A 16,140-nucleotide genomic window follows, 5' to 3' on the forward strand; every position below is an offset into this window, starting at 1 on the left:
CGCCATCGCCGGAACCCTGCAAAACAAGAAACATCATTACTAAAGACTTTAAAGACATTATAATTACTCGAAACTTACCATTTGTGCAGTAAACGACGGACAGCAGTCCTGTGAAGTCAAGAGGCCTGCTCCCCTTATCCAGTGAAGAAACTGGTTACAGCACCCTGCCCCGAGGCAGATGGAGAGCACGGCGTTCACTTACCTAAGGTGAGAGCGTTAACCTTTGGGGTTCTACAGGAGAAGAGAAAGGGAAGAAGAGAGAGACATTCAATAACCCAGTTCCTTAATCCCATATTTTCTATCTGCAGACATCTTACCCTTCGAGTCAGACATACAGTGCACAGAGGTCCAGCCCAAAGAGCCAGCCGTGTGTTACACATCACCTTTGAAGATACGGTATACGCCCAGTCAAGACCGGCGCCTCTACGGGAATCAGGTGAGCGTTACACAACAGCACACATACAGGCGAGAAACCTTATGAGTGCATTGAATGTGGGAAAGGGTTTGTAGAAAAGCGAGATCTTGCTATCCACCAGAGAACACATACAGGAGAGAAACCTTATAAGTGCATTGAATGTGTGAAAGGGTTCGCTCAGAAGGGATGTCTTATTAGCCACCAGAGAACACATACAGGTGAGAAACCTTATGAGTGCATTGAATGTGGGAAAGGGTTTGCCCAGAAGGGACATCTTATTAGTCACCAGAGAATGCATACAGGTTGGAAACATTATGAGTGCACTGAATGTGGGAAAAGGTTTGCACAAAAGCGAGATCTTATTATCCACCACAGCACACATATAGGTGAGAAACCTTACAAGTGCTTTGAATGTGGGAAAGGGTTTGCGCAACGTCGCGACCTTGCTACCCACCAGAGAATACATACAGGAGTGAAACCGTATATGTACATTGAATGTGGGAAAGGGTTTGCTCAGAAGGGACGATTTATTAGCCACCAGAGAACACATACAGGAGTGAAACCTTTTGAGTGCATAGAATGTGGTAAGGGGTTTGCTAAGAAGGGACATCTTCGTCGCCACCAGACTAAACATACAGGAGCGCAACCTTATGAGTGCACTGAATGTGGGAAAGCGTTTGCTCAGAAGGGATGTCTTATTAGCCACCAGAGAACTCATACAGGTGAGAAACCTTTTGAGTGCATTCAATGTGGGAAAGGGTTTGCTCAAAGGGGACATCTTATTGGTCACCAGAGAACACATACAGGTGAGAAACCTTTTGAGTGCATTGAATGTAGGAAAGGGTTTGCACAAAAGCAAGATCTTATTATCCATCACAGCACACATACAGGTGAGAAACCTTATGCATGCGTTGAATGTGGGAAAGGGTTTGCACAACAGTGAGCTCTTGCTATCCACCAGAGAACGCACACAGGCGAGAAACCTTATAAGTGTATTGAATGTGGCAAAGGGTTTGCTCAGAAGGGACATCTTATTAGCCACCAGAGAACACATACAGGAGGGCAACCTTATAGTTGCACTGAATATGGAAAATGCTTCAGTCGGAACAGTCTCCTTACTAGGCACCAGACGAAACAGGCATGCCTGGGGCTGTTTCATCTCAGTGAATGTGGTGAATACTTCACTACACAGGATGTTTAACCACCTAAAGTAATAACTTGTATAAGTTCATCAACCTATTCCATGGTAAATTACAATATATCAAGCAATACATTTCAATGAATATCATAATGTTCAAATGGACATGTAGGTGGTGAAATCCCTTCTGCAACTGAAGATGCTTCAGAAAGAAGGAGGTGCTTCTACAGTGCTATTGAGTTTTCCATGGCTGTTGACTAATACTGTGAAGTACCTGCCTCCACAGCTGTTCTCAGTTTTCTTTGGCACACAAATGATGGCTGATTATGATTGTTGAATCACTGTTTGAAATGCATCCCTTCTGCAATATTCAGAAGGTAGACTGTACCTTCTGTGTTAAGGTAACCATCGTATGGAACAAGTTGCATAAAGACTTCATGCAAATTAATGGGCACCAACATTTTGGAAAAGATTAAAGACTCAGTGGTTGAATAACTATAGACCCTCAAAGGATATATGGGGTGCCCCTTGGGAACCTGGCAGCTAATAAGGGCTCTTACCTTAAGGGGGGGCTCCCACCCCACCCCCTCAGCAGTCGGCTTAGCTAAGGTCTAGCACCCTTCTTATGCAACAGGGAAGCTACTAGCTACTGAAATGGAACCCAGAGGGTGTCTCCGCTCATCTTTTTCCCTTCTGATATTATGCTCTTGCTATTCTAAAAGTGGATTTGGAGGGGCTCAGAATGCATTTCCCTCCCAACTCCATTGCTCGCTCTATCAATCTACAACCATTACAACTTACTACGCTCCCAGGTTCTGCAACACATCCACAATGTCCCATTTAATGCACATATATAGAGATCTAGAAAGTTTTCACAAAACAGAAAGGCTTCCGGGAGAGAGGCATAATATGCATTACATAATAGTTCTTATCAATTAGCATTTCTCTGTGCCAACGTCTTCGAACCAAGAATGACCAACGTGAAGAAATCAGTATTTATTTACACATATAAAAAATCCCTCATACATTCTCTCTGGAAAACCCCAATATTTCCAATTTCCAAACCCCAATATTTCCACTTTCCATGTTCACATAGAATTCAAACATATGTTTGTCTGGTAAGCATCAAGTCTCATATTCTGTAATCAAATCAATCTACATCACTTCTTTAGTCATGGATTTTCAAATACAAGTCAAGCATATAAAGCCCTGTCCAAATCCACCTAGGGTTTAAATTGCATTTCCATTGACAAAGACACAACGTCCTGTCCAGCCTTATCCCTTCTGCTTCAGGAAAATCTAAGTCCAGATAGACCTGCTCTATCACTGAATCAATATGTATAAAATGTCATCGCATTTCTAAAGGCAAATCGCAAAGGTTTAGCCACCTAAAGTAATAACTTGTATAAACTTGTCAACCTTTTCTATCGCACATTGCAATATATCAAATAATACATTTCAATGTATATCATAATGTTCAAATCCATAGCAAAATATTACTGCACCATCCAAAAAAGATCAAAACTGGAGCACATTCTGTCAAGCAAACCCCATTGTGTCTTGGGAGGATAGCTCAGTGGCAATGCACTCGCCTTAGAAGCAAGTCAACGTGGAGCAACACAGGTTTGATCCCCTGGTCCATGCTTAGAAACCTCTGGGTATTAAGTGCGTTATAAATAACCAATTACAATTATCCTCTAGGTACCACTTGTGATATAGCAAGGTCCATCTACTCAATGCACCCACTGTGATGTTCTCCTGTGTGAGCAATATAAGGATACGTGTGAAGGTGCACTCTCTTTAATTTGAAATTCGATAGATTACATTTTTCTCCTCAATAGAGTACGTTGTGGTAAAATGGGTTTAGGTGCACCTTGTTGGGTCTGTAGAAAGATGGCTTCCCATGGTACACGAGAGGCAGTGACAAGGGCACACTTTTATCCGATATAATCAGACGGGTTTTAAATACTAATAAAGTTTCACTAATTCTCTTTGAATTTCTTGAAAAGATTATTTATATTCGTTAAACAAAATTTGATTTTCGGACAAACTGTTTTTCTTAGTTTTCAAACAACACAATTAGTGAAACATTAACATTGCAATTGACAGTCATTACATTGTATATAGCGTTTCTTATTTTTAACACAATATATAAAGTGTTCAGTTGAATGTTCATCAATTTGGGACAAAACATAGATTTTTGTTCGCCTGTGTGGCCAGATGAGCTGCCGTCAGGGAGACTCAGTTCTCCAGAACCACAGTCTCCTTGCTTCTCTGCACAGAGGCAAGGACCCTGCTCCACATTGTTTTTTGAGGTAGTGCATGGCCACTGTGTTGGCAGTCAGGATCAACACAGTCTTGCGTTTTACAGAGGGGAGGAAAGTGACCAGGGCCCGCCTGATCACTCCAAACTCTAGGAAGTTGATGTGTTACAGAGACTCTGCTCACCATAGGATCTGACAAGTGAGCACCCCAACTGGTCAGAGATGCGTCTGTGACTATCGTCCCCTGGCGCAAGGTTGCTGAAACAACGTGCTGCTCAGCAAATTCTTGCTGGACCACACTGCTGGGTCCTCAGCCACTGAATCGCGACCTCTAGGAAGTTCCCATATGTCGCCCTAGAATGACGACCATTGGCAATCAGGCCACTGAAGCTATCTCATGCACAGTCTTGACTGCAGCATCAAAAGGTGCAGGAAGGCAGAGGCTCGGGCTTGTGTCTGTAATTTAAGGTCATTGACCATCCAGAAAATGAAAGCCACTCTATCTTTGAATGGGAAAGCCCTGCCTAGGTGAGTGTCTAAGACTGCCCCAATAAATCAGAGGGCAGTGGATGACAGAACCTGATACTTTGTGAAGTTCAGGGAAAAGCCCAAACTGTGCAAGGGTGCATGTACTCCGTAGGTAATGTACTGAAATGACGCCTCAACTACTGCGCCCCCGCAGTCATTGCAACTTTGGAGGTGCACAAAATACTGACTGCCATTACTGCACCCAAGCAGAGCAGGGGTTGGAGGAGTGTCCCCCGCTCTCCTTGGGCGCAGTAACAGGAGTCGGGGGTTGCAGGGGTGTCCCCCGATTACCATTGTGGTAAGCAGGAAACAAGAAAGTAATAAAAAGAAGAGAAGCACCATTCAGCGTCGGTTCCGAGCCACATTGTTGGGAGGAACTGACACTGCAGGGATAGCGAGGTGTAGGCGACGCACACAGAAGTGTGTCGCTGTTAAGGTAAGTGAGGGGGGTCAGGAAGGGGAATGCGGGTGGGGGACGCGGGCAAAGTGATCTATCTGATCCCTGCGCTATGCCATAATTGGCGTCAACATTTTCGTTGGTGCAGTTACAGGCGGCACAGTGATCACATAGATTCACTCTGTACATGCTCCGACACTAGCTCCGATAAGCGAGTTCAGATGAGCCAGTCCAGATAGGGAAAGACATGGATTCCGTCCCTTCTCAGTTGAGCCATTTCCACTGCAAGTAGCTTGGTGAAAACTCTGGGTGCTGACGAAAGACGAGTCCAGAGAGAGAGGGGAGGCCCATGGATTTTGGTCCAGTGGGCATTGGAGAAAAATAGACAATATCCTTGATTGATGGACTGCAGGGCCCAAGTATTGGACCTGGCCTCTGACCACTCCCTGCTGAACAGGGACAGCCTTGTCCCCACTGGTCACAGGTGCTGGAACCCGCCACTGAGGTTTGGTGTCTGCTGCAATACCTCCTCGCTTCGAACGAAGCCCTCTCTCGGCCTCTCTGGAAGTACCTGCCTTGGGTTGTCCACGGCACCTCTGGGCAAACGTGGGAAAGGGAAAAAAAACCTGCTCTGTGATGAGAATAGCATGGTGGGCTGCTGCACTGCGAGTCCCAATATCTTGGTGGTCTCCTCAGATGTTTCGACTTTCGGGAGGGCCTCATCAGCCTTGACTCAAAATAACTTTTGTCTGTCAGAAGGCATCGCTAGCAGCCTTGGCTGGATGTCGGCTGCAAACCCTGATGTCCTTTGCCATGAATGGTGCTTGACTGCAATGCTAGTGATCATGAATGTGCTCATGCAGTCCGCTGCGTCTTGACCAGATTGCAAAATCTGCCACGCTGCCTCCTTGTTTGAGACCAGGGACAGAAACCCCTCCTTCATCTCGCCCCTAGGGCGTGCTCTGCCACACAGACTGCAGCCGACCTGAGGACAAAGGAGAACTTCTCCATGGCACAGGATGCATTCATGCCTCGCATCGCTAGATTGCCTGATATAAACACGTTCTTGCCCCATGCATCCAGCCTTTTGCTTTCCCTGTCCGGTGTAAGGGAGGGAAAAGGTAGAGGTTTTCAGGCTCACTGTAGTGGCCTGTACCTCCAGGCTTTCAGGCAATGCGTGGGCGGATAGGAAATCTGGGTCAGAAGTTGCAGGATAGTGCTTTCATGCTAGACCTGTGTCCATTGGGGGCAACGGAGGCAGGTTTCTCCCACGCTTCCAAAACTGGAGCCTCTACCACCACGATGAAGGACAGCAGCGTCTCTTTGGTGCATGGTCCCAAATATTGCAGAGTTCGTATTGCACTATGGACCTGGGCGGCGCAGAGAAACCCAGGGTATCTGCCACCTTTGCCATCTGGTACTAAAAAACAGCTTGAGGTTTATCTAGTGTTGGTGCCGGTAGAATGTCCAACTCCAGACCACTTGCCCCTGGCAGGTCAGCTGCCAAGTTCAGCATATCACCTCTCCCGTAGAACTCCTTGGGCAAGTCTCTCCTTTCTAGAACCCATGGGCTACAAACACATGGGATCTCGTTGCCTTCCTCATTGTAAATGTCATACATTTTCGACATAAGTGTCGATGGGAAGCGGGACATATTTCCACAGAGTCTGTTGTGCGACTTCGAAGTGTGAATGTGTGGAAAAAAGGAACTGAGGTCATGGGGCCTGTCTGCACTGCTAATACTGACCGCAATGTTATTTCTGGCGTAAGGTGCATAGAGGCATTGGACGGACCTGACACAGAGCGGTGATGAGCACCCTGACGGCAGAAATGTTTCCAGAGAACAGCTGTGCTGGGATATAGATATTGTAGATGAGAAATCCGTGGCAAGAAGGAATCCATTAGAAATGCCTCTACTAGGAATTGCATTTTTACGCCCCCATAAAGTAACTTTACTTTCAACAACAACACATAGAAATTACAATAGCCAAAATTTAAATCATCTGGAGCCCTCCTGTACATTAAAAATGGAGAAAGCTATATTCTCATTTGGCTAATTAGACTAAGCTTGGCACAACACGTGCAAATACTGTTTTTCAAATGGAAAACATGGCGAATGGAATCCATAAAACTGGAATCTCCAATATTACTCCAGAAGTCTGTTTCCAAGAAATGCATTCATCACCAGGAGTGCCATCTTCGCTGAATGCTGCAGTGTTTACTCTTTGTGTAGCATGTTCTACAGCTCTAGTTTCCTTTTCTCCCCAGGATCCCCTCTAGTGTGTTAAACTATTGCCTATCTCTATAGGAGCATTTAGGATTAGTAGATGGTTCCCTAGCCTGGGATCGACAGGTGGAGGTGCAATTACTCAAATTACACTATTAAAGCACTATCTTATAAGAAATTGGTTTGATGTGAAGGGCCCAGAGAAGATGTCAAGTGTTCCATTAAATTATGTTGCTATGTATTTTATAAAAGTGACATTTGGTGAATAGAGTCGAAAGGGCAAATGGAATGGAAATGTTTGCTGTGTTGCGAGACAATAAAACTCATGCACATTTGGAAATTAAATGGTACCTTTCTGTCTGAAATGAAAGAGTTGTGGGTGTTATGGTATCATAGCTGTTCTCTAAATTCAAAGAAGGAATAGTGTACATAAATATTTACAAAATAAAGCTGGTTTTAGATCAATTAACATGTTTAATGTAAAAGTCTCCCACTGGGATTTACACACTTAATTAAATGATTATTGAACTTCAGCCAATATGGCACTGCGTTAACATTAAATTTAGATTTTTTGTAATAACTCCATTGTTGTGTTAAATCTCTTTTTTTTTCTGGCTTCACTTTTGTGTAAACTGCTTCCTGGCACAGAGTTGACCACCTCTATTCCAGTTTTATGCTGGAATTAATGTTATTGTCCACTTTTTAAACTTTATTCTCATGAATATGGAGAGAGCGGGTTGTGACGGAGGAGGTGGGGTAAAGAGAAGAAGGTGGTAATAATGTCAGTGGAGGTGTGGGAAAGCGGTGTACTTGGAGGGAGCTGGTCGTGTCGGAGCAAGTGGGGTAAAGTGAAGGAGGTGGTAATCTTTTCTTTGGTGGGACAGGAAAGAGTTGACCGTGGAAGGAGTTGGTAGTGACAGAGGAGGTGGGGTAAAGAGAAGGAGGTGCTGGTGTTCAAATCTGCAGGGTGTGCCCTTCCATACCTTAACCCTCATTCTATATTTCCTGTATTTTGTGTAAACATTTGATAGCATGACCTGCCACTTTTCTTACACTTTGAACAAAAGCGATGGATGAACTTTCTTTTGTATGGGATTTTGATTACTCTGGTGTTTTTCTTTTTTTTGCATGGGATTGTGATAACTGAGTCAGGAATGATACTGGAAAAAGAGTCCGACATGATTTTCGCTGAAGACTTTTATTATAACACAAACTGGGCTGGGAAAAGGCCTTGATGTCCCTGCACTAGCACAGTTTCTCTTCCTAATTCAAAACTACAGATCTGTCAGTGTCAGAATGTCTACAACAAAAGTGCCCTGTGTCCAAAGTACTATAATAGCCCTCACACTCTAAACAAACAAATGCTCAGGTGAAAAGGAAAATGGGCCTTGTTAGGCAGAAACCTGTGCAGTTCCCTTAGGGAACACTGCAAAAGATTTCGGACTACAGGTGTTAGCAGTAAACCCACTTGGTAGCAGTCTGTACCACCCAGATTTACCTGGTAGCTGTGGCTGAGCAGTCAGACTTCCCTCAAGAAGAGTTAGGCAGTATGCAAAGTATACACAATAGGCACTCAGACACAATAATACAAGCAAACACTGACCAGAGCTTTGGTATCAAAGTATATAATTATTTATTTAAAAACACACTGTTTGAAACACTCCAGCACTCTTATTGTAAAATACTCTAAACACAGTTACTATTATAATACATACAACCCTTATTCCTTATCAGACAAGTCTTAGTTAACACCACTTATTTTCATACAGAGGTGAGCGCTTAACTATAGATGGCAATTCAATAAGTTTATGAAAAAGGGAGGGAAAAAGACAGAATATGGAAAGGTACACCACTCTAAGATTTAGGAACACTGTTAGCAAGGCAGAAGAGCAAAAGTCACTTGTGAGCCAAAGTCCATAGGCTGAGCCCACTCTTAGAGAGAGCAGAGCACAAATGCGCCCAAGATCACACAGTTACACTAGGCTTGGAAAGTGTTGCAGAGAGTTCGAAAAAAAGTTTAGAGAGGCTCAGAAAAGGTTAGCCAGGGTGTCCCAGGCTAACCCAGGTTCGAAAGCCGGGGGCTAAATCTACCCCATACAGTCGGTGGCAAGGGAAGCCAGGCGGGACACGGTGCCTTAAGTGGGAAGGATCCTCCAGCGGTGGCAGTTATTCCTGGCAGTGGGTGCAGGTCTCGTCGTCGTCCAGGGGAATAGAAGATCTCGACTTGGAGGAAAGATGAAAGTCGTTGCACTACCAGGGAAGAAACCAGCCGCGGAGTTTTCCGGTTAAAGGTAGTACCCTTTAATTCGCGGTCGTGGTAAAACGTGGTATCCCGGTTGCCGGGGTGCTTGGCACAGGCAAGGTGGCCACGAGATACGTCGGGAAGGCGAAAAGACGGTGAAACTGGTTATCCCCACCAGTCAAAAGAAGAAATCTCCTCTGTCGTTGGGAAAAGTGGTGAGACGGTCCAGCAGGGCTCCACCGGTGGTGTCGTCGTGGCAGGTCGGCTCAGCTTCTCCCTCGTCGGATTCTTAGGTCCTGTGGCGACTTCTGAAGTTCCAGTCCCCAAAGCCTTGCTTTTATGCAGAAAACCCGAATTCACTCAGCCTAGCTGTCACTCAAACATGCTAAGTGGTGAGCCGGCCGGCTCACCACTTGGGCCAATCAGGACGGAGTGCGACTTGAGTTGCCTAGGCAACTCAGTCCAGGGTGCCTAAATCCCCCTCCACCTCTCCTAAGCACCCCAGACAGAGTGGCACCACTTTGGAGGGCTTCTGTGGAGAAGCCCGCCAAAAAGTGGAACAAAGGGCTCGACTTCGGTTGGAGTCACAGAAGAGAACACAAACGCCATTTTAGAGTTTTGGCAAAAAATACCAACCGGAGAATTAATATTAATTAAATAAACCGGCCGTATGTTCGAGGCTATCGTAATTACATAAATAAAGATAGTAGCCTCTAACAATGGGAAAATCCCATACAGAAATATTTCCGGATGAATATAAAAAGTAGTATCCACTGCCACCAGCCAAAACTCGATCAGGAGGGACGGAGACGTGCCCCCTCGACTAACAGACCCTGGAGCAATTGGATTGCCCCCGCCAGTACGTCCACAATATGATGGTTTTACTGGTTCTGTTCAGAATTTAAGACTAGTAAAGTCAATGGTGACTTTACATGCCCTGGGAGACAGTAGTCAATCCCAGGGTATGGAGTCTATACTGGGGGGTCACTATGACACCCCTGTGTTACTGCACTGAGGGTGCTGTGTAACACACATCACAAAAACACATGAAGCCCTATGGGGTAAAAGACCCCATAGCCCATTAAACACATCTAGAGTCAAAGAAACACACTCAAATCATGCCCAAGAGTGAGGGTAAAAGAGTCTCACTCTTGGCAGGAGAAGAAAATAAACCCCAAAAATCCAGCAAAGCTGCTGGGGGACTCACTAGGTTAGGAAATTCAGCCTAAACAGAGAATTCTCCCTAACAGGCCTCATTATAAGTTTGGCAGAATGGTGACAATGATGCTGGTAAGCTTACCGGCACCATTGTCACCTACCGCCAAACTACGAGTTGTACTGACCTGGCAGGCTGTGCGGAACCCGCGAGCATAACTCGTGGATGCACCGGCACCGTTATAAACGGTGCATCCATACTCCCCATTCCCATTCAGCCCTATGGGGCAGAACGGGGATGGGGAGCACTTTAATACCGGCACCCGCGAATGGGCAATTACTGGGTCCGCAAGACTCGTAATTGCCCGGTAATTGCCCATTCGCGGGTGCCGGTTCTTTCACGGGTTTGGCGGGAGCCGTGCCTGTCTTACAGGCACGGTTTCCGCCAAACTTCAAATGAGGCCCAATGTATTTGGCCTTGAGTGTTTTACAAATGTTCAGCTGCAGGCTATTAAATGCCATGTCCGCCCTGGCGGTCGGGAGTGCAAGCTATTCACACCTTGGGATTTACCAAGGTGCGGATAGTGTTCTGTTTTTCGTTTGTGCCCAACCCGAAATGCTCTATGCGTGAGCTCATCTCCTGTCCGGAGGGGTCCAGGGGAACAAAAGATGACTGCTGCCTTTAAAATGGAAGAGGCAATAGGTCCCTTTTTGGATGACAGCAGCCATTGAAAATGTTCAAAAATGGACACTGTCATCCGAAAAGGGACCTTTTTTTAATATCAGTGGCCATTTTGTTTTGTATATATTTTCTTTTCACCTCCGCGGGAACTGATGTCAGAATCGCAACCGGTAAATGCTGATTCTGATAGGTCAGACCGCCTTTCCCGGGTGCGAAAAACAGTTTTTGACGTTCCCTTGGGTCAACAGCAACATTTATCTTCAAACTCGTCTTCTTTTTTATGTGTGGTTGGGATTACCTGGTGTACTCTCCTGCCAAGGATATTGTTCCCTCGCTATGTCTTGTGTCTTATTCACTTCCAACTCTCCCGGTGTATTTGTCATGATCACTGGCCCTACCGATATTGGCCTTGGCCCTTGCACCTACCCTAGTGTAATAGCAGGCACATATGCACACAGCCCGGGGTTTCCAAGGCACCACTGGGGTTCTTGGGCCATGTTGAGAAAGAACAAAAAGAGTTGGTCCCAAGCCTGGCATGCCAAGTGCCACGTTTCTTATTCATGAGGTGACTATGCTCTGCCACTTCTTATTCCTTATTCCTCCAACATGGAGGCAGAGTAATCCAAGCAGCATTTAAAATGCTGCAGGGCTGCCTTTGGGTGTGGCTGGTTCTGCCTCTTGGGTGGGGCTAGGCATGCTTAGTCATTGAGTGTGGCTAGGTGTGGTTGGCTATTTAAGCCACATCCAGGCAAGGGTTCTCTGCTTCGCATCATTCTGCCACTGCAGCGTGACGCTTACCGGCCTTGCTGCTGCTCTCTGCACCTGAAAGAAGAAAGAAACAGCTGTTAGACGGGGCTCCGCTCTACGGACCTGATCTACGATCCTCGACAGCACTCACCTGGTTATCCTTGTGTGAATTATTGGCAGCAACGCTTCTTGACATCTCGGCTTCTCGACTCCTCCGTCGCCGCTGCTGCTGGAAAGAGAAAAGAAACAAGACAACAGTTAGTAAGTGGAATTACCACGCAAAGTAGCAGCGCTATGAACAGTATTAACATTGCGCATACCATTAAGGCAGCAATTGAAGAAGGTGAAAGCAGCCTTGTGCTTGGGGGAAAAGCAGCGTTTCAGAAAGCACCAACATAGCACCTTCAACGGCAGCAGCTGCTAGACAATCCACAACAGAGCACCACGCGCCAAAGTGGCAGCGATCTGCATCAAGACACGCTACAGAGCGCCTAGCATAGAAGGGACAGCGCACAGCCAAGCTGAACATTTTAACCACCCTTTACAGACAATTATCTACGCCGCAAGGCAAAAGGACACAAGTGCATACAGCACAGAGCATACAGCCAAGCTGAACTTGAAAAACATCCTTTACAGATAATTATCTACGCCGCAAGGTAAAAGGACACTGATCGACGCAGCAGCAGGCCTGGGCTGTTATAGGCCACCACAGTCAGTGACGTAACTGACCTACACCTATTGCACCCCTGCTCAAGAGATAGCAGGATGGAGAGCTTCTTCTCTTCCCAATAAATCAGGATCACACCCATGGGTTCAGTTCCACCAGACGGTCTGACACAGATACCACATGGAAGAGGTTTCCTGGTGCCCCCGCAGAGCTAAGGTGAGTGTTACAGGACGCAAAGCCCTTTCTGAACCTCTGCCCGGGCATTATGGAAACTTCAGACACAGACCAGTTAGCCCAGTTGTTGGGGGAACTCCGAGCTGAGGTCCACACTGCCCGACAGGAAACAAACGCTCTACGAAGGGAATTAGTCGTGAACAGGGATCGAACTGATGAGTTGGCTCGACAGGTCGTTCAGAGTCAGGCTAGTCAAGCCCCATTACCGGGGAGTCAGCCTCAGGCCCTGTCATCAAGTACAATTCCCCCATACAGGTGGTTCAACCTTTTGCCGTCCCTTTGGCCCCGTCTGAAAGATTTTCAGGTGACCCAAAGAAATTTGCTATCTTTATGAATCAGTGGCATTTACACTTCTTGTGTAGGCCCGGGATGATCACCAGCGACCAGTCCAAAGTTGCCTTTGTGCTATCATACCTGGGGGGAGTGCCGCTGATTGGTCCATTCCCCTAGTAAATCAGGACGGTTCTTTGTTGCGGGACCTTGGAGAGTTTCAGAGAGAACTGGAAAGGTTATTTGCCCGCCATACCAGAGGACAGGCCTTGGACAATAAACTAGTGTCACTCCGACAGGGCAGTCAGGACCTGCTAACTCACATAGCCACATTCAACCGACTGGTCGCCGAGACCGACTGGCCAGAGGAAAAGAGAACAACCCTATTCCATAGGGGTCTGCGGAGTGAATGGAAAGATGTACTAGCCCAAGTCATGAACCCACCTGTCGGCTGTGCTGAGTTTATCGATCTTACAGTACAACAAGACCATAGACTCCAGGATAGAAGAACTTATCAGGCACGGGCGGAAGGGAAGTCAGTGTATATACGTCCTGGGGAGACTCAACTCTGGCACTCTGAAAATCAGCCAGAACCTATGCAGATCAGGGGGGTACGAAGCCCGCTTACCAAAGCCGAAAGGGAAAAAAGAAGACAGCAGCAGCTGTGCTTATATTGTGGTAAGTCGGGGCATTTCCTGCGTAAGTGTACCGTAAAACCCCATCACAAAACCTTAGGGGCCCTGGAAAAGGAGAACCCTGACCTCGACCAGGACCACTACAGCGCCCGGGAAGCATAGGGGTACGTTTGTCGAGCGAGGAAGAGGAACCACAGACTTCCCACTTCGCCATGCCAGTGATCCTGATATGCCATCAACAGCCGTCTAAAATGCACGCATTGGAAGCATACATAGGCAACAAGGCGGTAGGAAACTACATTGATCAGGATCTGGCAGTACGGATTGGTCTTCCCACGTGTCCGAAGGCTGCAACGGAGAACATTACAACAGTTGATGGTACCCAGTTGTCCTCTGGACCTGTCACCCAAAATACCGACACCGTAACCCTCCTTTGCCAAGATGTCCATAAGGAAAACATTACCTTCGGCTTAATAAGCGCCCCACAGTTTCAGCTGATCCTGGGGATCCCTTGGTTGGAGGCCCACAACCCACACATTGATTGGCGTGCTAGAGTGCTGACCTTCTCCAGGGAGTGCACCCATTCCTGTTATGCAATGGAATCACAGTCTTCGGTGGAGCACGTCCGAGCTGTCGACAACAGAAAAGGACCACTGTTGGGTCTGATCGGTGTACTACCCCCTGTATACCTTGTCTTCCAGGACGTATTTCGAAAAGAAAAAGCAGAAACACTGCCTCCGCATCGGGCGTATGACTGCCAAATCGATCTCGTCCGTGGTGCCCCGGTCCCTTGCAGTCACATCTATGCCTTAACGGAACCGGAAAACCGCCATTTGAAGACCTACCTAGACCAGTATCTGGCGAACGGCTTTATCCGGCCATCCAAGTCTCCAGTGGCCTCATCCCTCTTCTTCGTACCAAAGAAGGAGGGGGACCTCAGGGCCTGTATCGACTATAGATCACTTTACCAGATAACGGTGAAAAACAAATACCCTTGCCGCTCATTCTGGAGCTCCTAGACCAAGTGAAAGACGCACATATCTACACCAAACTGGACCTCAGGGGGCCTATCATCTGGTACGAATAAAACAAGGGGACGAATGGAAGACAGCATTTAGGACAAAGTATGGCCTCTACGAATACCAGGTGATGCCTTTGGGGCTTTGTAATGCCCCAGCTGCATTTCAAAGTTTCATGAACAATGTATTACAAGACCTGTTGGACCTTTGTGTTATAGTATACATCGATGACATCCTGGTTTATTCCACCACGGAGCAAGAACATATCAAACATGTAAGGGTTGTTCTAGAGAGGCTATGAAAACATATGCAAAGCTAGAAAAGTGCACCTTTCACGTCACCGAAGTTCAGTTTTGGGGATTTATCCTTACCCCTCATGGCATCCGGATGGCCAATCGCAAGGTTGATGTGGTTCTCAACTGGCCCTCACCCACATCGGTCAAGGGAATACAAAGCTTCCTAGGCTTAGCACATTTTTACCGCCGTTTTATCCCTGGTTTTTCTCACATAGTTCATCCAATCACAACCTTACTGCGGAAAAATCAACGCTTCGTCTGGTACACAGAAGCCGAAACAGCCTTTCAAGAACTGAAACATCTGCTTACCTCGGCCCCGATATTAATACACACAAAGCCTGATCTCCCATATGTGGTTGAGACAGACACCTCCAATATCGCCATGGGAGCAGTCCTTTCACAGAAAAACCCTGAAACCGGCCGCTTGGATCCAGGGGCGTTCTGGTCGAAAAAACTCACTCCTGCAGAAAGGAATTATGCCATCACAGACAAATAACTTCTTGCAATCAAGGCAGCATTCAAATAATGGAGGCATTACCTCCTAGGGGCCAGACACACGGTCACAGTTATCTCCGATCATCGTAACTTGCAATATCTGAGTTCTGCCAAGGCACAATCATCCCGCCAGCTGAGATGGCCTCTGTTTTTCGCAGAGTACGACTACGTTATCACCTATCGCCTGGGAACGTGCAACGGCAAAGCAGATGCCCTATCTCATCTGGGGGAAGGAGAAGATGCATACACAGTCCCAAAACCAATCGCTATCATACCTGAAAACAAACTCCTGGGTGTTACAATGATATCCCCTTTGGATGAACTAAAGGCCGACGTACAGCGCCAGATGAGTACAGAAGACTACAGGCTTCAACCTCGAGAAGTACGAAACACACATACCAGGATGGATAACCATTCTACATGGGCCGCCTCTATCTTCCGACTGAAGCGCAACAAGAACGGATCATTGCCAATTACCATGACACGTTATTGGAAGGACACCCTGGATTGACAAAGACAATGGCCAGGATTAAGCGCGGCTACTGGTGGCCAACCTGGTGAAAAGATATCGCGCAATATGTATTAGCATGTGGGATTTGCGCACAGAACAAGGCTGCCAAACGAAAACCGGCAGGACTCCTGCATCAACTAGCAATTCCTCCTGTACCATGGTATACGCTAAAACTAGACTTCATCACCGACCTTCCCCCCTGCAATGGTAATAACACA

The 16,140-nt window shown here is 46.7% G+C and overlaps 1 pseudogene; it reads left to right on the plus strand.

Annotated features, from left to right (window-relative positions):
* Nucleotides 1-16,140, plus strand: part of LOC138560838 (zinc finger protein 850-like) — a 571,653-nt pseudogene that overhangs the window by 21,704 nt on the left and 533,809 nt on the right.

The sequence above is a fragment of the Ambystoma mexicanum genome, unplaced genomic scaffold (assembly GCF_040938575.1).
Source record: "Ambystoma mexicanum isolate Mex_15411 unplaced genomic scaffold, UKY_AmexF1_1 Mex_scaf49, whole genome shotgun sequence".
NCBI lineage: Eukaryota > Metazoa > Chordata > Amphibia > Caudata > Ambystomatidae > Ambystoma > Ambystoma mexicanum.